This window comes from Halichoerus grypus, chromosome 11 (assembly GCF_964656455.1).
Source record: "Halichoerus grypus chromosome 11, mHalGry1.hap1.1, whole genome shotgun sequence".
Lineage (NCBI taxonomy): Eukaryota > Metazoa > Chordata > Mammalia > Carnivora > Phocidae > Halichoerus > Halichoerus grypus.
Genome location: NC_135722.1, coordinates 17,698,682 through 17,725,774, shown reverse-complemented (window position 1 = coordinate 17,725,774; position 27,093 = coordinate 17,698,682). Strand labels below are relative to the sequence as shown.

Here is a 27,093-nt window from a genome sequence, read left to right as displayed (position 1 = left end):
AGGTTTCGGTCTTTAAGAAATACACGTAAAAATTCATGTGGTTAAATAAAATCTAAAAACTTTGGGAGAAAAGTACTAATTTTTTTACATGGATTTAAAGAATTCATTTCTAGAATATATTTTTCTCCTTATAAAACATTCATATTAATATTAAATATATAGGTTAAGACTTACTTAAATTACTTAATTAGGATATACTAAACTTCTAAGTTATTTTCAAAAGAAGAATTTTGGTAATCTGAAAAAGATTCTAACATTATTCCTAATGTACTCTTTAAATAAAGTCCTTTAATATGTCAGTTTTTAAATCTTATATTTTAAAAGATAAAAAATAGAAAAAACTAACTTCTAATGGAAAATATAATTTAATAGCACTGAGAAAAGAGTTGTAAGCATGTTATAAATATACGAGGAGATCAGTTTCATTTCTGACTTGTTTTAGAAACTTTCTTATGAATCACATATTTTAACATCAGAAGAATAATATGTAAAATATGCATTACATTTTTATGGTCTAGCAGATATTAAAAAATAGAGAGAAAAAATGTAACTTTGCCTAGCTAAATTCTAACTAAGATGTTAAGTTAAAATTAGAAAAATACAGAAGCTAAAATAGTCTAATGAACTAAAATTTAAATATATATATGTATATATTTTATGTCTTGACATATAGCATTTACCTTAATTGTTAATGAAACTATATACTGTAACATGAAATAAAAAAATTAATGATGCAGAAGTATTTTCTCATTGTAGTTTACTAGATCAAAAAATTTACTAATAAGCTAAATGTAATATTAAGGGTCATGTTTAAAATAAGATTTTGTAGAGTTTTGCTGAAGACGTATCTTTTCCAAAGGGCTTTGAGTTTTTTTTGTGTGTGTTAGGATTTCTGAGTTTTGTGATTCGAAATTCATGATACATTTTGAGTGCCCTTTCAAATGGCAAAATGTTTCCATGGAAAAATCAGACATTATGTACATTCTATTTTATATTTTGGTATGAGAAAAATAGCAGATACTATAGGAGAATCTAGTTGTTGTTTTAGTGCATGCATCAAATACCAAACAATTATTTTGTCTGTCAGTCAGTTACACGTCTGAGCAAGTTACAGTTTGTGTAAGTACATCTTACACATTTAATTTATATTGATGATACTGTGATCTCTAAATGTGATTGTCATATTTACTGAAATTATGGGCAATGTATTTAAAAGAAATGCATTTTAAAACTCGTTTTTAATTAAAATGAGAAACTTTAAAGGAGTTCTTTCATTAGCAAAATATGTGATTGTGCAGTTTTCTGAAAGAACGAACCCTTGGTTTTCTTTTCAAATTATATGAAAATGTTTCCTGACTGGTTGTTTGCTATTTTTTTAAGTCAGAAAGGAATAAAGTAGTAGTTATATGCTATTTCTGATTATCTTTCTATCAATAGAGAGAAAAAGGGAAAACAAAGTATGTTGACACAATAGAGTTTTCCCTTTAAAAAAAATGAACTTGAAATTGAAAAGATATATTGCCCATATCTAATTTTTCTTATTAGGACTTATTTAGAGTTGCATGAATTTTTTAAGGAAGTTTATCTTACAAAACGTAGAGATAGAGACTATTATAGTCAGCTATAGGATAGTTCTTCTCTGTTGTTGGTTCCCAGATTTTAGAAAACAATTTTTAAATTAATATTGTTGAGTACCAAAATATCTGTTATAATAATTTAGAAAAATGCCAGAAAATTATAAAGGCGAAGGGGAAGATTAACTGAAGCTCAATGTACCCCTATAAATGATAAGCATTTAGCACTGTGAAGAGTGCTCTGGGGACAGCAAATAGTACTGTCAGGGATAATTTTCTGGGCAGTTGAGGTGGTCTGAGTAATAAAGGAAGGCAGCGAAATAGCAAAACTGGAACTGTTCGACAGAATTTGCAAAGTTAGTTTGGGATTGTGAGGGCTAAAGTTGGTGCAACAATTGGGTGCTGGGAGGGGGTGGGGAGAAGGGCTCGCCAGCCCCGGCGCCACGACAGGGTTAACGGCGGCGGCGCCCGGTGCACTCTGGGAGTTGTAGGCCGCGGGTATTGTGGGAGTTGTCGTAAAAGTTCGTTCTTTTGGCATGATGGCCGCCGCCAAGGCAGGAGTTGGGGTATTCTGTCATTCCGGACGGCTTGGGGGGCTCTCTGTACCGTCAGAAGGCCACCGACAGCCCCCAGGTTACCGAGGGCCTGTTAAATGTGTGCCTGGGAGGTGGGCGAGCGGTCTGCTGGGTTAAGCTTGGGGCCTCCTGTCGCTAGATTGGCCTGGGGGCCTCTGGCGGCTAAGGGCTAGATGAGGGGCTCCAGCCTGCCGGACCCTAGCCGTCTGGCTTTCAGCCTTCAAAATATCTGGCTGACCAGCGCCTAAGCGTTTTGGGGCATGCTTTGTTTTGTTGTGGTTTGTATCCTGCACTCCTCCCACTTTTCTTACATTGTTCGACTCTGTACTTCTGGTCGTTGATGCTCATGACCCTATTTGGGGTTAGGTTGGGCTCATTTTCTTGGGTCTGGTGGGATTTGTGCAACAAGTGGAATTTTGGAAAGTGTGGACAGAATATCCTGAGTGTTGTCTGTCTTGTTTTAGGTGTGACAAACTGCATGAGTGGTGAACGTGCCCCTGAGTGTGTGCTTCACTTTCTCTTGCATGTGGTGAACCTTGCCCTTGTGTGCTAATGCTAAGAGGCAGTGTGGGGCAGTTCCGCCTTATGAAATGCCTTTCTGTTAACTTGGATGTGTTCTTAAACCTTTTCGAGCCTCCAGAAGACTGTTTTGCAATTGTTCGTAGAACAGTATAGTGTGCAAAAAATGAATTTAAAACAGATCCCACCATCACAATTACCTTTAGTTCTAGGAAGCAATCCCCTTCACCTTAGTGGTGCTGTGAAGTTGTTTGGGTACTTACGGGAATCAGATTTGCTTTTAGCTGTGTTACCTTACTTTTGGGTCACAGGGTTCCTCTGCATCTTACTTGTTTTTCGATAATCTCTCAGCTTGAGTCAAAATGCGACACTGTGTATTGACATGTAACTGCACATATCAGAATCTCAGGATAACACCAAATTGCCAAGCAGGTCAGTACCTGTCTTAACACCCCTGCACAAACTCGGTATTTCTGCCACCATGTGCTGCTCCATAAATTCTGCCTTATTTAGACAGTCTGGTTGTTGTTTATGTAACTTGAGGCCTAACTAGCCATGAAAAGCTATTTATCAGACAATATTATGTAAAAGCTTTTTCCCCCCCCCAAGTAGAATTGTCATCTAGAACGTTTTTTTCATTCAAGTTTGGTGAAATGGGGGATTTAAAATAAGTATAATGTGCTTTTGAAAATCAGCTCTCAGTTTTTAGTTTGGGGGGCAGGCCATGTGACAGAAATGATTTGTAGTGAGAGAGGAAAAAAATTGTTCTTTTTCTTGGTATTTTAGAGCCTATAAAACCTGTTTCTGTGTCATTTTGTTGGACTACTTTCATGTATCATTAAAAAACCCTTCAATGTTTTGTGATGTACTGGGTTTTCATAATTCCCCTTTTGTCTGAGTTTGCTTAGTACTTGAGTATTTGAAAATATAGTAATGGTACGGAAGGGAGCAAAGTGGATGGGTTTGTATACGTACTTCTGTTGAATGTAATTTTGGGTATGGATTGGTAAACTAATACTGTTGGCTTGCTAGTCAGGTATCAGGAAGGTATTTCCTTCACTCTGACCTGACCTCAGTGTATCTTAGAATATTAATTAACTTGCCAATGGAAAAGGATTGGGAAACTTATTTTTAAATGATCTATACTGTTCATATTTGTTATTGTTAGGTGATGTGGTAAAATACTGGTGGTTTTGTATCTTAGAAAACTTTTTATCTTAGAAATGGCTAGAATTTGTAGATTTGTAGAGTCATAAAATCATTCAAAACCAATGACAACCACAATTTGCTTTGAAAGAAGATGCATACTTTTTTTTAAAAAAAAGATCTTATTTATTTATTTGAGAGAGAGAGAGCGCAAGCACGAGTGGGGTGAGGGGCAGGGGGAGAAGCAGGGTCTCCACTGAGCAGGGACCGATTCAGGTCTTGATCCTGGGACTCGGGGATCCTGACCTGAACCGAAGGCAGACACTTAACCGACTGAGCCACCCAGGCACCCCAAGATGCATACATTTTTAATTGCCAAGTTACCTGTGACTCAGATCCTCAACAAATGATTCATTTGAAGGTGCTTGGAGAATAGATAGGTACTTATTTTGATAAGTTTAGAAATAAATGTATCTCTGTATTTTCAAAGAGCCCTTCTGGACATTTGTGAGTTCATGTCTCTAAGAAATGGTGAGATTTTATCCAAGCATTTTAACATTTAGTCCCTGAGGACTTTGTTTTGTACTCTGCTTTCTACCTCCATCATTTCAGTTCTTCTGCTGGTGTGAAATGTTTTTTGAAATACAGGAAAGTCAAACTATACTTCCAGAAAAAATTATGGTAAGATCCACTACCTTCTGGAGAAGATGATTCCTAAGGTTGTCTATATATATTTGATAAATGTGCCAAAAGTGATCATTTTGAAACTTAGGCTTTGTGTGGTTTTGATGAAACTCCTTTCAGTGAGCTATAGCACCAAAGGGTAACTGTAACGTTCTCTTTTTTTTTTTTATTAATTTTTTTAAATTAGCCTCCACACCCAATGTGGGGCTTGAACTCATGACCCGAAGATCAAGAGTCACATGCTTTACTTACTGAGTCAGCCAGGCTTCCCACTGGTAATATTCTTGTTATAAATGAAGGCCTCTGGTTCTGGTGTTCATTCAAAAATAAATACCAACTTCCAAATAATACAATGTGGAAGATAACAAAAAATTAAAGTGTTCATTTTAGATTGTAATCAAAATTTGGAAATACTTGGGTGGAGGGGTTGAGTAGGAATATCTGTTTGAGGCCTTTATGCAAGTCCTTTCTAATTTCGTTTCCCTATACAATACTGTTCACATTGCTGAAAACACACATTTTTCATTAATGTATTTCTGCATCTGTGAACATTTGTGAGTGGTAAAACTGCACATACAAGACAACAAAGCACCCATTCAGAATTTGGCCCTTAGTTTTCATTTACACTATTTGAAGTGGAAGAATTGTTGATTGTACTTTGTGCACTTGTTTATATATTTTGTTTTCAGATAACAATACTCTTAAATATGGAGTGCATCTCCACCCACTCACTCCCCTTTTTGGAGGATAATAAGGTGTCTGAAAGAAAGAGGAAAAGTTTTAAAATTTTTTCCTGCCTTTCAATGAATCTTATTTTCTGCTCCTTTCTACGTATATTTCCAGGACTGGATACATTATCTCTGCTCTGCTGGACCTTATTTCTGGAAGACAGGTTATTAATCATAGGATTTTTATAGGCAAGACATAACACACCAATAGTTACAGCAAAAGGTTGTATCTAGGTTAGAAGATATTACTTCATTTCCTATTGGAAAGAAAACAAGATCATATGCATATATTCCAAAACTTAAAGGATTCTATCTATATCTTTTTTTTTTAAAAGATTTTATTTATTTATTTGAGAGAGAGAGTGAGCAAGAGAGAGAGAAGAAGCAGGGGGAGAGGGAGAAGCAGACTCCCCGCTGAGCAGGGAGCCTGACCTGGGCTCGATCCTGGGACTCTGGGATCATGACCTGAGCCGAAGGCAGACGTGTTAACCAACTGAGCCACCCATGCATCCCAGATCCTATCTATATCTTAAAAATTCAAGAGACCTTAAGAGATTATTTTGCTTTGTCCTCTGCTTTCGTTATTTTTCATTTTGTTCAACTTTTACCCTCAGTGTGCTTGTGTGGCTCTAGAACTTAAATGACATTTTTGTTTATTTTGGAAATTTTTTCTAAATTATTTGCTTCAACTTTTAAAAACCATTTTTTTCCTCCAAAATATCCATAATATTCATTCTAAATATCCATGCTTCAAGAAGTCAAGAAGAATATTCTTGAAAAAAAAATAGAGGAGTCTCAGCAGAGAGATAATATTATAGTGTGTGTGTGTGTGTGTGTGTGTGTGTGTGTGTGTGTGAAACAAAATAAAATTTTAGGACTCAGAATACAATAACCAAAATAAAACCCAAAATTCCCTGGAGGTGCTCAATTGCAGAATGGAGATAATGAAGAAGAGTCCGTGAACTTGAAGCTAGAGCAATAATAATTATCCAGTCTGGTAAACAGAGAGGAAAATGATAGAAAAAATAAATGAACAGAGCCAATGGGACAATGTCACAAGGTCTAGTATTCATTTTATCAGAATCCCAAAAGGAGAAGAGAAAGAGTGGAGTGCAAAAAACATTTGAAGAAACAGCAGCAGAAAACATCCCAATCTTGGTGAAAGATACACACTTAGAACTTCAGGAAGGTCAATGAATCTCAACATATATTCAAAGAAATCCATACCAGACATATCACAATCAGACTACTAAAAATTATTTTAATGAAGCATTCTTGTCACATAACATTTTTTTTAAAGATTTATTTATTTATTTGAGAAAGTGCACACAAGCAGGGGGAGGGGCAGACAGAGTGGAGAGAGAGAATCTCAAGCAGACTCCCCGCTGAGTGCAGAGCCTGAAGCAGGGCTGGATCCCACGACCTTGAGATCATGACCTGAGCCGAAATCAAGAGTCGGATGCTTAACTGACTGAGCCACCCAGGCACCCCTTGTCATATTACATTTTTATAACTAAAATGCTACACATGCTATGTTTCTATATTCTGGGGGGAAATGAGTTAATGACTTCTTTAAACCTTAGCACCAAGTTCCAGAATGTGGCCTGTAAAAAACTCTAGGGTGTATGGCTTTAGTCTCCTTTTCTATTATTAACAGTCTTTAGTGAACGAAGAGATACATGATTTGTCATTTTCAGACAAGTTTTACTTGAAGACAGTATTACTTCTTGCCTGACACTCATGAAATGCGTATTTGTGAAATTTTTATTAAGACCATACAAGAAGAAATTTTTTAATTGATGTGAAAGAATAGAGAGAGTTGTGTATGTTTACTAATCTGAAAAAAAATTATTTGTAAACTGCTTTCATGTTTTATTTTAACCCCATGTTCTGGATTTTAAATTGTTTTTAAAGAAGTTTTGTTTTTGTTTTTTTCCAAGGGGATAAGAACCGTACTTCCAGTGAAGTTGTATTAAGAGTGGCCAACTTTTTCCTTTATATTTTAGTATTAATTGAAGATATAGAGTATGTGCAGTTTATAAGCGGGAAAGAAAAGGCCCATTGTATTAGTTTAAATGAAGACATCAGTGATTTTAAACTTTTCTGTACTATTTGTTGTAATTATAGAATTTGAATTTATAATGGAGTTAATTTTAAGATATTTGTGAAATGGCTTATTGATAATATTCTATAATATATCATTTTTTTTGAGATACACAGATTTAAGTGATTTTTTCCTTTTTTTTTTTTTTTTTTTTTTAAGAGAGCACTTGAGCAGGGTTGGAGAGAGACGGAGAGAGAGAATCTTAAGTAGGCTCCACGCACAGCATGGAGCCCAGTGCAGGGCTTGATCTCACGACCCTGAGCCAAATTCAAGAGTCGGGCGCTTAACCGACTGAACCAACCAGATGTCCCTAAATTTTTTCATTCTAACACAAGATTTTAAAAAGAAAACTAATGGTAAAGTAAATGAAACTGACTTGTAGTCTTCTACCTGAAGAGGAAAACTTGGAAAGAACATAATATATAGAGATGCAAAAGTTTTGAGATACGTAATAAAAAGTTTTTTCAATCAGAGAAGATAGAAAGGTAAGCCATGGTTTGACAGTTCACAAAAGAAAAAATAAAAATGTCATTGCATGACATAGCAGATTCTGTTTTCCAAAGATGACCACACCAGTATCTCCCAGCTGACATGCTGTTCTGCAATGGGATGTCACTCTGTCATCAAAAGGGGCATCTGTCCACTTCCTTAATTTTGGCTGGCTTTTTGACTGCTTAGACCAAGAAGATATGGTAGAATGGATGATATACCAGTTCCAGGTGTTGCTCTTATCTGGCCTGTTTCTTCCTGCCTTTTGGAAGCCAGCCACTCTGTAAGAGATGCAATTACCCTGAAATCACTATGTCCTAAGATGGTCAAAGTCATCTGATGAGGTCCTGGAGGATAAAATATCTACTGGAGAGGCCAAGGAGCATTAAGGGACCAGGTGTGTAAGTGAAGAAGCCATTTTGCAAATGGATCCTCCAGCCCCACCTGCCATGGCTGTTGCTGTGTAAATCAGATGAACCACCCAGGAGAGCCCTTCTCAATTTTGACCAACAAAATCATGAGCAAAATAAAATGGTTTGTTTTAAACGTCTGAGGTTTTGGGTGCTTTGTTATGCGTCAGTAGATATCTGTAAAAAATACTGGGAAAAAAAGATTTCATAATTTTTATAAGAGATGGCAGTATGGGATAATATATTTACATGTCTGAATCTGTCAAGGAGCTAGTATCTACAGTAGAACATGGAATGCCTAGATCATCAAACAAAAAACAAGAGCCTCAGTAGAAAAATGCACCAAGGATATGAACAGGCTAATGACAGAAAGATATGCTCAAACTTATTAGTAATGAGAGGTTCAGATTAAAGCCACAATAAGATATCTCTTAGTACCCAACAGACTAACAAAAATTAGAAAGATGGATAATGTCAAGTGTTGATGGGGATGGGGTGAATAGAAACCCTCATACACTGTTGCTTAGTGTAAAGTGGTGGAGCTGTTCTGGAGAGCAGTCTCGCAAAATTTAATATAGATCTGAATAAATTGTTTCTGGATATATGTCCTCAAGAAGTCTTACACAGGTCTCTAAAGGAACAAATACGAGAATCATAATTACATTGGGTTTTTTGGTGACAAACTTCAAGCCAATGTAGCTTTGTTTTTTGTCTTTTTTAAAAAAGATTTATTTGAGAGAGAGCACATGCAAGCAAAGGAGGGGAGGAGCAGCGGGGACGGAGGGAGACAAGCAGACTTCATGCTGAGCACAGAGCCTGATGCAGGGCAAGCCAAAATCAAGTATTGGATGCTGAACCAACTGAGCCACCAGGTGCCCCACCAATCTAGGTTTCTTAATCATTGAGGGGGCTAGGTAAAATATGGTGGAGGCACACACATACAGTTGTGCATTAGATAGAAGCAAAGGACTACATATATCTACCACATCTGCATATGTTTTAAAAATACAATTTAGTGAATGTAATCAACAATGGAGTCTATAACAATATCATTTGTATATATTTAAAACACATGGACACAAAAATGTAAGAAAATATTCAAAAACCTATGTCAAACACATTGGAATGTTGCCTAAGAACAAGAAAAAAGTTGCTCATAGAGGGAGAAGTGGGGAATGAGGTAAAAGAAATTAAAGGCCAATGATGATGGTGTGCTGTGAACCAATGTGTATGAGCAAATGTTCTGTGCCTGAGGTCCAACAATAACCTACTCTGCTCAAGAGATTATAATTCTCCAGGAGTCCAAAAAAGTAAATTGAAAGAATAGAACTATTTGTCAAGTCTGCCACACTTGGGGGAAAAAAATTTTAATGAGAGCAGTACTTACAAAAGTGTGGTCAAGGGGTGTCTGGGTGACACAGTCAGTTAAGCCTCAGACTCTGTTTCAGCTCAGGTTGTTATCTCGTCTCACATTGGCTCTGTGCTCAGCAAGGCGTCTGCTTGAGATTCTCTCTCCCTCTGCTGCTCCCGCTTGTGCTCTCTCTCTCTCTTTCTCAGACCTTTAAAAAAATTCGGTCAGGGTCACCTGGGTGGCTCAGTCGTTAAGCGTCTGCCTTTGGCTCAGGTCCTGATCCCAGGGTCCTGGGATCAAGCCCCGCATCGGGCTGCCTGCTCCGTGGGGAGCCTGCTGCTCCCTCTCCCTCTCCCCCTGCTTGTGTTCCCTCTCTTGCTGTGTCTCTCTCTGTCAAATAAATAAAATCTTTAAAAAAAAAAAATGCAGTCAAACAGATAAGCTCATATTTTGTTGGATATATAAATCGGTATGACCTTTATAAATGACAATATTTACAAAGAGCCTTAAAAATGCTCATGCCCTAGCAAAAAACAACTATAAAATGAACTTTAGAAAACAAAACCATTTAAATAGCGCAGCAAACAGGAAATACTTAGGGATATATTTAACGAAGTATGTGTAAGACCTGTACGCGGAAACTATAAAACACTGCTGAGAGAAACTAAAGAATCCCGAAATAATGAGAGAGATACAATGTTCATGGATTGGAAGACACAGTATTGTTAAGATTTCACCTCTCTTCAAATTGATCTATAGATCCAAAAAAACTCCAGTCAAAATACCAGTAAGCTTTTGAATTATTTTTATAGAATTCAGCAGGCTAAATTTGTATGGAATTGCAAAGACTCTAGAGTAGCTAAGACAAAGAAGATGCACTATCTGATTTCGAGACTTTATAGTAATCTAGACAGTGTAATTTTAACATAATGATAGATATATAAATCAGTGGGACAAAACAAAGTGGAGGTGTACACATATATCAACTGATTTTCAACAAAAGTGCTGAGGTAAATCAGTAGGGGAAAATGTTTCAACAAATGATATAGGAACACTTGGATATCATTGGCAAAATGATGAGCTTTGTTCCTCGTCTCATACTATATACAAAGATTAACTTGAAATGGGTCACAAACTTAAACATAAGAGATAAAACTTCTAGAAAAAACAGGAGGGAAATCTTTGTGATCTTGGGTAATGCAAAGATTTCTTAGATAAGGCACAGAAAGTAGAAAGCATTAAAAAAAAAGTTGATAAATAGGGATGCCTGGTTGGCTCAGTAGATAGAACATATGACTCTTAATCTCAGGGTTGAGTTTGAGCCCCACGTTGGGTGTAGAGATTACTTAAAATCTTTTTTAAAAAGTTAATAAATTGGGTTTCATTAAAATAAAAATCTTCTTCGTCAAAATACACTGTTAAGAAATAAAAATACAGGGCGCCTGGGTGGCTCAGTTGGTTAAGCGACTGCCTTCGGCTCAGGTCATGATCCTGGAGTCCCTGGATCGAGTCCCGCATCGGGCTCCCTGCTCGGCAGGGAGTCTGCTTCTCCCTCTGACCCTCCCCCCTCTCATGTGCTTGCTCTCTCATTCTCTCTCTCTCAAATAAATAAATAAAAAAATCTTTAAAAAAAAAAAAAAAAAAAAGAAATAAAAATACAAGCCATAGACTGGGAAAAAATATTTGTAACACATCTGATGAAGGATTCCTCTTCAGGATATATAAAGAACCCTTAGAACTCAGTAATAAGAAGACAGACAACCTAATTAAAAGAATGAACAAAACTTTGTTAAATAAATGAGCCAAAGATGGTCTCTGTGTATTGGCTCCAAGTTTATTTTTTATTTATTTTAATATTTTACTTATTTATTTGTCAGAGAGAGAGAGGAAGAGCACAAGCAGGGGGAGCCGCAGACAGAGGCATCCTCAAGTTTATTTCTTTACTACAGTCTGAGAGCTTCTAGTTATAAAAGCCCACCAGTGCCAAACTCAAATTTGTATACATTCCATTATTTACAAAATAGCCCAAACAAGGGGATTTTTAGAACCTGCCTGCTTTGCATACTCTAGGAAACCAAACTCCACATCTGCTGGCAATCAATAAGATAAGCCCTGGGGGCACCTGGGTGGCTCAGTTGGTTGGGCGGCTGCCTTCGGTTCAGGTCATGATCTCAGGGTCCCGGGATCGAGCCCCATGTTGGTCTCCTTGCTCAGTGGGGAGTCTGCTTCTCCCTCTCCCTCTGCTGCACCCCTGCTTGTGCTCTCTCACTCATGCGCTCTCTCTCAAGTAAATAAATAAAAATCTTAAAAAAAAAAAAAAAAGATAAGCTCTGGGCCATAAAGGTCCCCAAGCCTTTGGTGCGGCCTTTCGAAGCTCTGACTCAGACGCTCTACCATGCTGCTGGAGCACATCACCTAGATGTGTAAGCCTCCTGTCTGATTGCCCTCTCCTCTGGGAGTTCCCTTGCCCTCCTCCCTTTTTGGATGGTGACCCCCTCACTGTCAGCCTACAAACAGTCTCATGATGAGGGACTTCATGCAACCCTGAAAACTCCTGAAACTCTTAAGTACTGCCCAATAAAGCCTGTGTTTTATTGCTTCTTGTGTTCTTATCTTGATCAGTCCCCAAATCCCCAACAAGACTTTAGCAGACACTTTACAAAAAAGAAATGACTGTGCAATAAGCACATAAAAAGATGCTCATTATCTTTATTCTTCAGGGAAACACTAATTAAAGCCACATTGAGTTACCAGTATATATCTACTAAATGAAAAAGACCGACACTACCAAGTGGTGGTGAAGACATGGTGCAAAATGATACAGCCACTTTGGAAAACAGCTTTTCAATTTATTATAAAATTAAACATTTACCATGTAATCTGTAATTCAACTTCTCAGTATTATTTACTCAAGGAAAATAAAAGCATATGTCCATATAAAGACTTGTATGTGAACATTCATAGTTGCTTTATTCATGTAGTCAAAAATTGGAAAGTCAAATGTTCATCAACTGAAGAATGGATAACCAAATGGAATACTCAGGAATGAGAAGGGATAGACTACCAATACTTGCACCATGGATTAATCTCAAGGACATTATGCTAATGGAGAAGCCAGACACAAAAGATTTTATACTGTATGATTCCATTTATATGCATTTCTAGAAAAGGCAAAACTAGAGTGATAGTAAACAAAACCATTGGTTACGATGGATGAAGGATCAGGGAGGGGACGGACTATAAAGCATGAGGAAATGTGTATCTTGATCCTGGTAATTACGCAACTCTACACATTTATCAAAAGTCATCAAACACTTTAAATTTATGAATTGTATTTATCTCTCGGTAAGGTAGACTGAGAAAAAAACAAAGTACTCATGCCTTTAAACTCAGTAATTGCATTACTTTTTTTAAGTTTTTTTTTTTTTTAAGCAATCTCTACTCCCCATGTGGGGCTTGAATTTATGACCCTGAGATCAAGAGTGATGTGCTCTACCAACTGAGCCTGCCAGACACCCCAGTAATTGCATTTCTAAGAATTTAATATAAAGAAATAATCTGAGATCTGTTTAAAACATACTAGAGTGGGGGTGCCTGGGTGGCTCAGTTGTTAAGCGTCTGCCTTCGGCTCAGGTCATAATCCTAGGGTCCTGGGATCAAGCCCCGCATTGGGCTCCCTGCTCAGCGGGAAGCCTGCTTCTCCCTCTCCCACTCCCCCTGCTTGTGTTCCCTCTCTGGCTGTGTCTCTCTCTGTCAAATAAATAAATAATAAATAAACAAATAAATAAATAAATAAATAAATAAATAAATAAAATCTTTTAAAAAAACATACTAGAGTGTTCATTTCAACATTATTTATAATAGCTAACTTGAAACAACCTAAATGCCCAGCAATAGAATATTGTTTAGATATTTAGATATTTAGTCTATGATACATTCATGCAGGGAATTTGTCAAGCCATGAAAAATTACATAGAAAATAGGAGTTGGAGAAATGTGTGCTACTTTAAGTAAAAAGGCAGATTACAATACAGTATGTGCTCTGGTTTTTTACTTTTGTTTTTATTTTAAAACTGGCAGTTAACAGGGGGGGAAATCGGAGGGGGAGAGGAACCATGAGAGACGATGGACTCTGAAAAACAAACTGAGGGTTCTAGAGGGGAGGGGGTTGGGAGGATGGGTTAGCCTGGTGATGGGTATTGAGGAGGGCACGTTCTGCATGGAGCACTGGGTGTTATGCACAAACAATGAATCATGGAACACTATATCTAAAACTAATGATGTAATGTATGGGGATTAACATAACAATAAAAAAATTAAAAAAAAAACTGGCAGTTAACAGAGTAAAACATTTTTCACTATGTCATTGATAAATGAGGGGCAAGTGGGATTTTTGTGATATTATGCAAATAGGATCTGAAAATCTGCTACCTCCATATATATTTTTTTCTTCTAATGGGAAATGGAAGAGATTAAACATTTGAGTGTATTGTTAGCATTTCACATTTTTTCCCATTGAAAATTTATTAGATCGACATCAGGATTTATGCTGGGATTCTAAAAAAGTAATAGGAGGTGTTGTTTTTAGATTCATATCTTTTTCTTATATAATATATATGTAAAATGTAAAGAAAAAATGAATGTGAAAGGAAGTGGGAAATTTATATATGTGTTTATTATGTCATATTTGATACATAAATGTTATAAGGCATAAAAATAAAATAAATGCCTGTGGAAAAAAAGAAGAGATTAAACGTTTAGACAATGTTCTTTAGCAACAAGATAGGCCAAATTCATTACTTCTTTTTACAATAAAACAGGGATTATATGCATCCTGAAGGATATTGACTAATATTTACAAATCCTCAAGGTGATATCCTTAGCTTTGACTTTATAAAAAAAATCTCCCTAAATTAGCTTAAGAGGACACTTATCTATCTGTATCTAAAATCAGAAGAGAGTTGAAATGAGATTAATTAGACATGGATCCACAGTACATTTCCTGGGGTATGTTAAGGATCAGAATATCTCATCCCATCTAAAGCCTGCAGGTAAAATGTCCCATGTACTGGCTGGCAGTCCCAGAGCAGGATCCTGTTCAGGAACACTTGGACTATTAAATATTCCCACCTTGAGCCAGGGAAGGTAAAACAGGTAAACTAAATGGTGTTTGAATATACATTCAATAGGGAATAAAGGGCCTGTGAAATTCTTTGATTAGTCTCTCTCAGTGTCCTGAAATTTTCATTTCATGATTGAAAGAAAGAATGAATTAACTCTGAGATCTCCAGTTCTTATCTCCAATTTTGATAGACCCTAGAACATTAAGGAAATATCTAAAATTGGGTATATTTTGGGACACCTGACTGACTCAGTCTGTAGAGCATGCAACTCTTGATCTCGGCATTGTAAGTTCAAGCCCCACACTGGGTGTAGAGATTACTTAAATAAAAATCTTTAAAAAGTAAAATAAAATTGGATATATTTTTCAGTATCCATTAGCTTTTTGAAAGTAAATTAGAGAAAGTTTTATGGCAGTATTCAAACTTTTTTTTTTTTTTTTTTGAGAGGGAGAGCGAGAAGGGGAGAGGGCAGGAGGGAGAGGGAGAGAGAGAAGGGGAGAGGGCGGGAGGGAGAGGGAGAGAGAGAATCTTAAGCAGACTCCACGCCCAGTGTGGAGCTTGAGGCAGGGCTCAATCTCACAACCCTGAGATCTTGACCCGAGCCAAATCAAGAGTTGGATGCTTAACTGGCTGAGCCACCCAGGCATCCCATTCCCTAAACAATTTATTTTTATCTTTTTTTTAAAGATTTAATTTATTTATTTGTCAGAGAGAGAAAGAGAGTGAGCACAAGCAAGGGGAGCGACAGACAGAGGGAGAAGCAGGCTCTCTGCCGAGCAAGGAGCCTGATGCGGGACACGATGCCAGAAGCCTGGGATCATGACCTGAGCCCAAGGCAGATGCTTAACTGACTGAGCCACCCAGGCATCTCTCCCCTGAGCAATTTAAATCATGTTTTCTATACACTTGGAAACCTGTAATCAAAAATTATAATCTTGTCCACAAATTGGGTGGGTTTTTTTTTGTTGTTTTATCTGTTTGCAATTAATTGGATTTCTATAAACAGCGTCTTCTTTTATGTTAAGCCCAGTTCATTAAAATTTATGTGTAAATAAGAAGTATTCTTGGTTTTGGAAAGCAAGTGTTTTTTGACCATTCCCATTTAAATGGTTAAAATAGCTCATTCATCAAATGATGAATGAGTAGCTTATTTATGAGGAACTTGTGAAAATATTACAAGTTGGCCCTTTGGTCTCTCTACAAATCCAGGCCAAAAAGAGACCCATATTAAGGAACTTACAGAAAGAGTGTTCATTCATATATCTTCACTAAACACACACATATATACGTATATAATAAAATGCAATATAAATGAGGCAATTCTTACGAAGAAATGTCTAAGACAAAGTATGGATTGGGAATAGAAAACAGAGAACTTGGAACTGCTTGTGTCTTGCATAAAGGTCATTTCTCCCTAATTAAAACCAGAGTGTCAATGTTTTATTCCCAGTGTCAGAGAGCTATTGTCATTTATATGCATGCATTTTGTTTCACTCTGAACTTCATCTAAGACAAGTATGCCAGGGCCACGAGAAGCTGTTTACATGGCATCAGACTATAAATCAAGACCACAAGCCTTGTGCTCTAAGAAGGAAGCTATTTCACCTTTACAATATCCACATATTGTTTCTTTCTCTCTCTCTCTTTGCCTTTGGTATTCAGAAAGTAGAACACTGTTTCCTAAATAGACCATTTGTACCTGTTTCTGGTGATTATTTGTGGTGAGTCTAGTTACTGATTTTACATCTGTTTTTAGCAACCCACTTTCAGTAGTTCTTTGTATTGCTAACCTAACTACCCATTTTTTGCAGCTTACTTAAACACATGTTTTTCTCATTCATCCCACTTTCTTGCTAGCTTTTCCTGTCCATCTTAACGTTCTCAACTTGATGAATCTTCCACGCGTGTCAATTTTAACAATGAAATGGCTTGTTATTTTATTAGCAAAATGAATTTATTTGGGAATAGCAAGGGAATTGCAATTCAGGACAAGTAAACTGGAAAAACCATAGGCAAGTCCAAAGAGACAAAGGGAAGGTAAGCCTTTATTAGGTTTCAGGGGAGGTTTGTTTTGCGCGAAAGTTCGTTGGAGGACACGCGTTTGAGGTTGTGGCGGTTTCTCACTGGCTGCAAGTGGTGGTGTGTTGTTGCTGGGGCAGAAAGAGACCTTCCTTCTTGCTCGCTGTGTAGGCTGCAACCAGTGGTATGCATGTGAGCCCTCCCCCTTTAGGGCTTCCCAATTCCATTTTCAATGAGGTTTCCTTTACTACTTTTCACAGATGGAGAGTATGCTGGAAACTCTGAAAGAGAAAAACAAGTATGCAGTGTGTGTGATTACAGGGATATTTGACTTAGATGTGCTTCAAACAAAAGCACATTAGCCATATCAACAATTGCAAAGAGACCATTAAAAAAAAAAAGACATTAATAAGGCAAAAAGTTGGGAATATTTGATGGTAAGAATCCTGTTAATTTTTTTAGGTAGGATGATGGTATTATGCTTTGTTTTTGAAAAACAGTCCCTTATAATTTTAGAGGTACATGCAGAAATAATTACAGAAAAAATGATTATGTTTTCTGTGATTTGCTTCAAAATAATTCAGGAGAGGGGGCACCTGGCTGGCTCAGTCAGTGGAGCATGCAACTCTTGATCTTGGGGCCGTGAGTTTGAGCCCCACATTGGGCATAGATATTACTTAAATAATATAGGAAAGGAGAAGTGGTTAGTTGGTATAAACAAGATTGGGCATGAGTTGATAGTTATGAAAGTTCATTATACATGGAAGTTCATTGTATTATCCTGGCTACCTTTTCATATGTTTGAAATTATCCATAACAAAAAGGTAAATGCATTTCTAAAAGGGTTAATAGGGGCACCTGGGTGGCTCAGTTGGTTAAATGTCCCACTCTTGATTTTGGCTCAGTTTGGGATCTCAAGGTCATGGAATCAAGCCCCACATCAGGCTCCACACTCAGTGTGGAGTGTGCTTGGGGTTCTCTCTCTCCCTCTCCCTTTGCCCCTCCCCCTGCTCAAGCGAGCGCTCTCTCTCTCAAAATAAGTAAAAATAAAATCTTAAAAAAATAAATAAAAGGGTTAATAATCTCATACAAATAACCTTGTAATAACCTTTTACAGATCATTAGGAAAAAGAGAAATATACCAAGTGAGCAAAAGATATGAACAGTGTGCAAAAGAAATACATAAACGGTAAATAAGCATATGAAGAAAACTTCAGTCTCAAAAACATGCAAATTAGGACAATGTGTGATATTGTGATTTATAGTGAGAAACAAATATTTGGTCTTCATCCACTCTTACTGGCTCGCAACTCCCCAAACCTTTGGAATTTCCTAAGGAAAAAGAGCAATGGGAGTATCTTTTATTATAATATTTAGCCTTATGTAATCAGTTCCTGAAATAGCTCCATAGCCATAAAGGAGGAAGGAGTGTATTGTTATTCATAACAGGCCCGGTTCAACCACATCTAAATTTATGTTAATTAGATGAGTTTTGGAAAACTTCTAAGGATGGGGGCCAGTTCTCAGGGGAGCTAACCAGCACTGGAGGGTTGGAACTTTCAGTCCCATCCCTCACCCTACCTCCAGAAAGATGAGAGGGGCTGGAGGTTAAATCAATTGCCAATGGCCAATGATTTAATCAATCATGCCTATGTAATGAACCCTCCATAAAAACCCAATAGTATGGGGTTCAGGGATTTTCCAGGTTGCCGAACATGTGGATGTGCTGGGAGTGTGGCATGTCTGTGGAGGGCACTGGACTGCCATGTCCCTTCCCATGTATCTTATCTTCTCCTACACATCTTTTCCATCTGGCTGTTCCTGAATTGTATCCTTTTCTAATAAACTGATAACCTAGTAACCTAAACTGTTTTCCCAAGTTCTGTGAGCCACTCTACAAATTAATAGAACCCAAGGAGGAAGTCTTGGGAACCTCCAATTATAGCCAGTTGGTCAGGAGCACAGGAAACAACCTGGACTTGTAACTGGTATCTGAAGTGGGGACAGTCTTGTGGGACCAGGTAGCATCCAAATGGAGTTAATTTAATTTCTTGGTGGTGCTGGAAAACACATTTGGAAAGGAGATACTTTTTTTCACCTGTAGAATTGACAGAGAAAAAAGCTTAATGAGAACTACTATTGATGAGGATGAGGTAAAGCAAATAGTCCATTTACCACTCACTAGTGGGAGAGTAAATCCAGTAGGTACCTAGGGGGTTCTTGGTTGTCATCTCTATCTTCTCCAAAGGGGTGGGCATTATTTGCTATTCCCATTTTACATGTGAGCTAACTAAATACCAGAATTATCCAAGGTCACACAACTGAGGGCTTGTTTTTTTCCTTCTACTACTGGGAAAGAAGATTCTGTTGATGAAATATTTTGCAATATATATGATAATGAGTTCTCTAGAGTTATTTTCTGACCTAGGTGATCCCAGATGATTGAGAAATAGAGCAGACATAAGCGCAGCCCAAGACCGAGAGCAAAGCCTAGTTGATGCCAGCCTGTGTCAGCCAAGCCCTAGTCTACCCACAGACGTGGGAGAGAGAAGTAAATGTAGTTCATTGTACACCAAGGATGTTTTGCGGTTGTATGTTGCCAGCAGCCACCTGAGGTCTCACCTCCTTTCCCTCCCTACTGCCCTTACACTGTAGTCCTCCTACTGTTGCTTCCTCCCTGAGTGCTTTAGCCTTATAGCCATCAGGTCCCTCAACACTGGGATGCTAAGAAAGGTGGGCTATTCATTTCTCCATTTTCTTTACCTTGTTTCAAAGATTTGAGGAGGCTTATTAAAATTCTCCTAATGCAAAGTAAAGAAAAATAGAAGGGAGCTAGAAGTAGGAAAATCTATTTAGGTCCCCTAAATAGGTAAAGGGAACATAGTTCACTAATGATATTTATTTCACAGAAGCATAACCAGTATTCTGATTTTTCAACATCCTAGAAACTGGGAAACATGAGTTAGTTTTCCTATCTCATGCCTGCAAGGTGGCAACAAAGTTGGAGACTTGCCAGATGGCCCAACTGGGATGTCAAAGGGTAACCAACTAATTGTTCACTTTTTTTTAAGATTATTTATTTATTTATTTATTTATTTATTTATTTATTTATTTGACAAAGAGAGACACAGCGAGAGAGGGAACACAAGCAGGGGGAGTGGGAGAGGGAGAAGCAGGCCCCCCGCCCCTCCGCAGAGCAGGGAGACCGATGCGGGGCTCGATCCCAGGACCCTGGGATCATGACCCGAGCTGAAGGCAGACGCTTAACGATTGAGCCACCCAGGCACCCCTTGTTCACTGTTTTTAACTGCTTGTTTTTCTCACCCGAGACAGCAAACAAACTGGTTTGGGGCAGGTGAGACAATACAATGTGACTCTTTCCATTATCACGCCATTTCAGTTCTTGGTTCTATATAGGAAAAATTCATGAGTTATAACTGAAGAGGAAAACAGAGCCAACAGACAAGCTATATAGTTTTTAAGTTGTGAGTGATTTTATTTTTCCACTAGAAGTTATTGCTCCTTGCCACTAATTTTTACCCTTTCCTCCAACAATAATAATCCATTCGTTCATTTAATGAGTGTGTATTGAGAGCCTACTGTTTCCCAGGGCTACGTTGATGAATGAAACAAACAGACCTTTATGGAGTTAAAGTATGGTTGCTGTAGGATGAACTTTAGTGCTTTTGAAGACTATATAGGGTAGGCCCTTATGGCTTGAGTACAGTGAACAAGAGAGGACTGGGGCCAGATTCAGGTATGCTTCCTTGGGACTCACACATGCACGGTATTAGTTTTGTATTGTTGCTATTACAAATTCCCACAAATTAGTGGCTTAAAGCAACACACACTTGTTATCTGACAGTTCTATAGGTTAGAATTACAAAATCAGACTCACTGGACTAAAGTTAAAGTGTTCCTTTCAGAGGTTCTCGGGAAGGGTTTGTCTCCTTGCTTCTTTTCAGCCTCTAGAGGCTGCCTCCAATCCTTGGCTCACAGACCCCTTCCTCCGTCCTCTAGCGAGCATCACTGCATCTCTCTGACCATTCTTCCATAGTTGCATCTCCTTTTCTGACCAAATCTGGGGCAGGTTCTCCAATTTTAAGGACCCATGTGACATAGATTAGGCTCGCTTGGATAATCTTCCCATCTTGAGGTCCTTAACTTAGTCATATCATCACAATATATTGTTTGATAAGGTAACATTTGCAGGTTCTGGTGATTAGGATGTGTATCTCTTTAAGTGTGGGGAGGATCATTATTTTGCCTAACACACACTTACGCATTCAAAGGTAGTTATGTCATGAATATTAAAATTTATATAAAAATTTTTCTCAAAAATGGAAATAAATAAAATAAAGGACCATAAAAAGACTGCACCCCAGAACAGAGGCATAATCATTTTAGAAAAAGTTTTTCATATATGTATTATTCATTAATGTCTCTGATGAAATATTGCCATTGATATTGAAGAAAAAAGAAACAGAGAGATACAGCAACAGTAAACAACACGAATAATTCTCGGAAACGTGATGGTGAGTAAAAAAGGAAGTCCCAGAAGACTACCCAAGTATAGGTCTTAGGTTTATATGAGTTTCCTCAGGGCTACAATAACAGATTGATAAAAACTAGGCGGCTTTAAAGGACAAAAATTTATTCTCTCACAGTTTTGTTGGCTAAAAGTCCAAAATCCAGGTATGGGCAGGGCCCTCTGACGGCCCTAGGGAAGATTTCTTCCTTGCCTCTTCTAGTTTCTGGGGGGTGTTGGCAATCCTTAAATTTTTTGATTTGTGGTTGCACAACTACATTCTCCAGCTCCTATGACCTTTCCTCTGACTCCAAATCTCCCTTTATAAGGACACAGTCATTGAATTTAAGGCCCACCCTAGTCTAGTCTAACCTCATCTTAATTTGGTTACATCTCCAAAGACCCTATTTCCAAATACAGCCACATTCATATGTTGGTGGGGACCAGTTAGGATTTCAACATATCTTTTGGGGGACACAATTCAACCCATACAATCAGGTTTCCCAGGAAACAGACTCTGAGATTGAGATTTGCTTGCAGGGGACTTATTTATGGAGTCCTCTGGGGAGCAGCGTCTGTAAGGGAGTGAGGGAAGTGGGATTCAGCTGGGGGAGTTGAGCTGTGATGCAGGAGTAACAAGCCTGGGCTGATCCCACAGGGAGCGCTGAAGGTAGGATGGCCTCACAGATGTCCATAATTGAGATAAGTGGGCCAGGCATGTGTAGTCCTGCATTAACTAGGCATTGGTTGCAGGCTACCTGTGGGGAGAGGGCAAAGCAACTCCCTTCGGCCAAGAACAGCTCCCATAGGGCGCACAACTGGGAGCCCTCAGCAACTAGCACTCTCTGCAAATGAATGTCTTGGTCCTGGAGAGGCTATCAGGGTTGCATACTCCAGCATCCACTATATTATGGTTTTCAATAGATCTCAAAAATAAGCAAAAGTGTACAATATATTATTATTTCATATAAATTTGTGATAAAGTATTTACATGCAGGTATATGTATATATACATATACATATATATACTTTAAATATTTATACCTAAAAGCAGTAGAATGATACAGAATATTTAGGACTGTAGGGATAGGGTAGGTTCTTGGTTTTTTCGTTCTTGAGTTGGGTGGTGGGTTTATAGTTTTTTATTATATTATGACTTATAACTAGCTTATGTATTTCATGTAATCTTTTGTATGTGGCAGATAAGTAATCTCTACACCCAACGTGGGACTCGAACTCATGACCCCAACATCAAAAATTGCATGCTCTACTGACTGAGCCAGCCAGGCGCCCTGTATCAAACATATTTATAAATATAATAAAAATAAGAAAGAAAATGAGGCAAAAGTAATAGCAATTAAAGTAGCTAGAAATTTTAGAAAAAATATGAGTAAAGATAGCAAATCCTGAGTCCATTGCTAAAGTAGTCATTGAGATGAAGACAAACTTCCCCTGAAATTCCCTAATGTTACTTACTTTAATTTGCTTGCATAACCATCCTGAAATTTTATTTTTGGCTGGAAGTATGATGCTGACAAAAATATATTATTTTCTTTCCCTTTCACCTAGTGTTAAATTGATTTGTTCACTATGGCACTAATTTTTTTTTAAAATGAAAGAGTATTTTGGGTAAGGTTGTTGGAATGATTAATAGATCCGTTGGTGCAATAAAGAAATCTGGTTCATGCACAATATTGATATGTCAAGGTTTCACCATGGTAATTTTAAGTATTCATTTATTATTTAAATAATCTCTACACCCAACGTGGGGATCAAACTCACAACCTGAAGATCAAGCGTCTCATGCTCGGGGTGCCTGAGTGGCTCAGTCGTTAAGCGTCTGCCTTCCGCTCGAGTCATGATCTCAGGGTCCTGGGATTGAATCCTGCATCAGGCTCCCTGCTCAGCCTGCTTCTCCCTTTCCCACTCCCCCTGCTCGTGTTCCCTCTCTTGCTGTCTCTCTCTCTGTGTCAAATAAATAGATAAAATCTTAAAAAAAAAAAAAAAAAAAAGAGTCTCATGCTCTTCCGACTGAGCAGGCCAGCCACTACTCACCATGGTATTTTTAATGGTGTATTGAATGGAGAAAGAGGGTTGTTGGATTATGTTTGTATGATCACAGTTTTTACTTTAAAAAAAAGTGTATGTATGTTGTCTATATCGTATAGCTTTATATTTACATAGAAAAAGAAATGGAAGAAGGCACTCCAAATTACCAGCCGTCATTCGTGGGGATCAGAAATGGGGTGGGATACTTTTTCACTTTATATACCTCTGTGATCTTTTGAAACTAAAAAATAAAATATTAAAACATGTTTTTTGATCACTTGTTTCAAAACGACTGGTTTTAGTTTTCTTAGGCAAGAGTCCATCTTCAAGAGTTTGTTTCCATGTTGGAAAATGGCAGTGCTACTGGGATCTTTGAATGGGATAATGTATGTGAAGTCAACTTTTAACATGCTAATGCAATAACGAAGCATAGTAAATGTTAATGTGCATGTCTTTTGGTAATATTATTTGTGAAAGAAATTAAATGGTAATATTGTTTGTTAAATAAATATTAATTTTTTGGAAACCTCCTGATTTCTTTTTTTTTTTTTGAAGATTTTATTTATTTATTTTTGGGAGAGAGAAAGAGAAAGAGCACACATGAGCCGGGGGGTAGGGTGGTGGAGGGGCAGAGGGAGAAGCAGACTCCCTGATGCGGGACTCTATCCCAGGACCCTGGAATCATGACCTGAGCTGAAGGCAGACACTTAACTGACTGAGCCACCCAGGCACTCATGGAAACTTGATTTCTAATGCCAAAAATTTCAGTTTCTTTTAAACCTGTTTGTTAATCATGGCTTTTTTTTTTTTTTTTTTAAATTCCAGGACTGAACACCTTCTCAACTGAACTTAAAGGAGAGATTAAGTACAATGTTTTGAGCTATGTTTAAATGAAGATGAGCTAGAAGAAGACAGAACTGTTAAAAATACGTAAGTTTTATTATGTAGCCAAATGAAGGATTCGGCTCTCTTGTAACGGTATTCTTAAAAATTTCTAGCTTCTATGAAATTCCCTAGTTATGGAATTTTCTTTCATTATATTGAGCTACTCCTGATTTCATCATGAAAATCTGATCTGAAACTCAATTTATGGAAATACTGAAAATGAATTTGAAATTAAATGAGACCATCTGTATACTAATATGATGCAATATTGTTGATTCACATTTTTCCATATTAAAGACTGTTCTGAACTCTAAATCTTTTAAATAAATGAGACCGAAATTTAATGTGGTTGTGTCTGAGTATGCTACTTGTATCACAACCAGCTATTTCCAGGGACTCTTCACCTCTCTGTTAATCATTTTTTATGCTGCCTTTCTGAGCTAGTTATTGAGACATGATTTCATAACCACACCTTTTTAGCTGAAATCCCAGTTCTGCCACTTACTCTCTATATGTCCATAGAAAAGTTACTTAGATATTTTAGGCCTCATTTTTCTCACTGAGCACTTAACGCCTTTCTGCCAATCACTGCTAAATGCTTATATAGTATTGTCCGATTTTACTGTTGTGAAATTTGAATGCTTAGTAGCTAAATCCATACACGATCATAGAGCTAATAAGAGGTAGAGTTGAGATCTGGTTCCAGATTTACCTGACACCAAAGCCCAAAGTTTTATAGTATTGCTTCCTCTTTGGAGAGTTATTAATGGTTTCATATGTTTGGTTAGGATGTCTGCCAATCCCTGGGAACCCTGGTCTGTATGTTAAATTTTAGCACAGAATACTGCTGAATAGGAGTAGACCATCATTGTAGGTGCCTGTATGCATTAGAAGGTTTTTTTAAAAAAAATTTAAAAATTTTTTTAGAAAGATTTTATTTATTTTTTGAGAGAGCTCAAATTGGGGGAGGGGCATGAAGAGAGGGAGAGGAAGAAAGGGCGCGATCCCAGGACCCTGAGATCGTGACATGAGCTGAAGTCAGACACTCAACCAACGAGCCACCCAGGTGCCCCTGCATTAGAGGTTTTAAGTGGTTCATAAAATTTCTCCATAGACAAAAGATTGCTGTTCAGTTCCAAAAGTATATAGCCCTCTGGACCTCAAAGGGCTTTCTCTGGCACAGACACTTCACCCTGTGATGCTACTGTCTTTTTCTTTTAGTAAATATATGTGTGCATTCTTTTTTTTTAAAAAAAATTATTTATTTATTTGACAGAGAGAGACACAGTGAGAGAGGGAACACAAGCAGGGGGAGTGGGAGAGGGAGAAGCAGGCTTCCTGCCGAGCAGGGAGCCCGATGCAGGGTTCAATCCCAGGACCTCTGGATCATGACCTGAGCCAAAGGCAGATGCTTAACGACTGAGCCACCCAGGCGCCCCATATGTGTGCATTCTTAATAAAGATTATTCTTATTAATTGCAAGGGTACTGTTCAGACCTGATAGAAAAAAATGGGTACCAAAATGAGGTGGTTTCAATCAACATTGCTTGAGCAAAAATACCATACTCAATACGAATTCTAAGAACAGTAGAAAGTCCATTTCAATGGTACCTGTCATTATTCATTTAAAAAATCCAAAATCAACAACTATTTTTTGTTGCCTGTTTATTTTTATGGCAGATGCTATGGTAGGTGCTAGAGGTATGTGTGTGTGGTGTGTGTGTGTGTGTGTGTGTGTTCTTCAAAATCACAACAAAACCCTCAGTGAGTATTTGTTGCTCTCTCATTTCCTCTACCCCGTCCTACTCTGCCAGATTGATATCTACTTAGCCTTAGATCCCAGCTCAAATGTCACTTCCTTAGAAAGGCTTTTCAGGGCAGTCCCCTCTTCCCATCTAAATTAGGTCCTCCCTTTATCTTCTTTTCTTAACCCCTATTCTTTTCTTCTTTGTACTCATTACAATTTTTATCATATAACTAGTTGGATGTGCTTAATGTCTGCCTCTCTAGCTAGACTATTTTCACTTATTCATCATTCATTTATTCAACGAGTATTTATTGCATACCTACTAAGTGTCAGTTATTCTTAGGTGCACATCTTAGGTGAAGATACAAGAAAATGTCACTGTCCTCATGAACTTACATTCTATTGGGAAGATGGACAAAAACCAAATAATCAAACAGTTTGAAGGCATTAAGGGTTATAAGGAAAGTAAATTAGGGTAAAAAGATAAGTAGTGACAGGGCAAAGGAGAAGAGGCGATTTGGTCTACTTATGTAGGTCCATCAGAGAAAACCACTCTAAGTGGGAGAACGTGTGCACAGAAGCCCAAATAATATAAAGGAGTGAGACTTGGGAAACAGAGGGTAAGAGGTTCTGGAAAAGGAACAGGAAATAGAACTGCTCTGAGATTGGAATGAACTTGACTTATTTCAGGAACTGCAAGACATGTGGCTGGAATCAAGTGAGCACAGGAGCTGTTGATGCTGCTGGAGAGGTCGGGGAAGATAAACTAGTCTTGGAGGATTTTGTTCTTAATCTGATTTATAAAGTCCTTGAAGGGATTTGAGCAGAAGAAATGATATCTAATTTACTTAAAAAACAAACAAACAAACAACAACAACCACTCAAGTTGCTTCATGGAGAACAAACCTCAAGACAGTTTCTGGGAGACCAGTGAGGAGGCTATTGCCATATTCCAGATAAGAAATCCTTGTGATTTGGATTAGGTTGGTAGTAGCAGAAGTGGGGAGAAGTGGGCAGTCAAGATATATTTTGGAGGTAGTGTGAACAAGACTTGCTCAAGAACTGAATATGGGAATGTAATGGAAAGAAAAAAATCAAGGCTGACCCCTAGGTTTTAAACCTTAGAAAGCTGGTAAATAGTGATACTTTTAACAGATTGGAA

The 27,093-nt window shown here is 37.8% G+C and overlaps 2 long non-coding RNA genes across 3 annotated transcripts in view; both read left to right on the top strand.

Moving 5' to 3' along the window:
• LOC118539275 (uncharacterized) overlaps window positions 1-26,881 on the top strand; it is a 97,105-nt gene extending 70,224 nt beyond the window's left edge. The window contains exons 4-5 of the long non-coding RNA XR_004919086.2: window positions 24,125-24,229; window positions 26,622-26,881. This is a non-coding gene — a long non-coding RNA (uncharacterized LOC118539275). The remainder of the gene's footprint in view (window positions 1-24,124; window positions 24,230-26,621) is intronic.
• Window positions 2,092-8,369, top strand: LOC118539276 (uncharacterized). Of its 2 annotated transcripts, none has more exons than XR_004919088.2 (3): window positions 2,092-2,207; window positions 3,020-3,100; window positions 7,490-8,369. It is a non-coding gene; the product is annotated as an uncharacterized LOC118539276 (long non-coding RNA). The 2 variants fall into 2 exon arrangements; XR_004919089.2 differs by having other exon boundaries at window positions 2,113-2,207; window positions 2,980-3,100.
• Window positions 26,882-27,093: the final 212 nt, after the last annotated feature.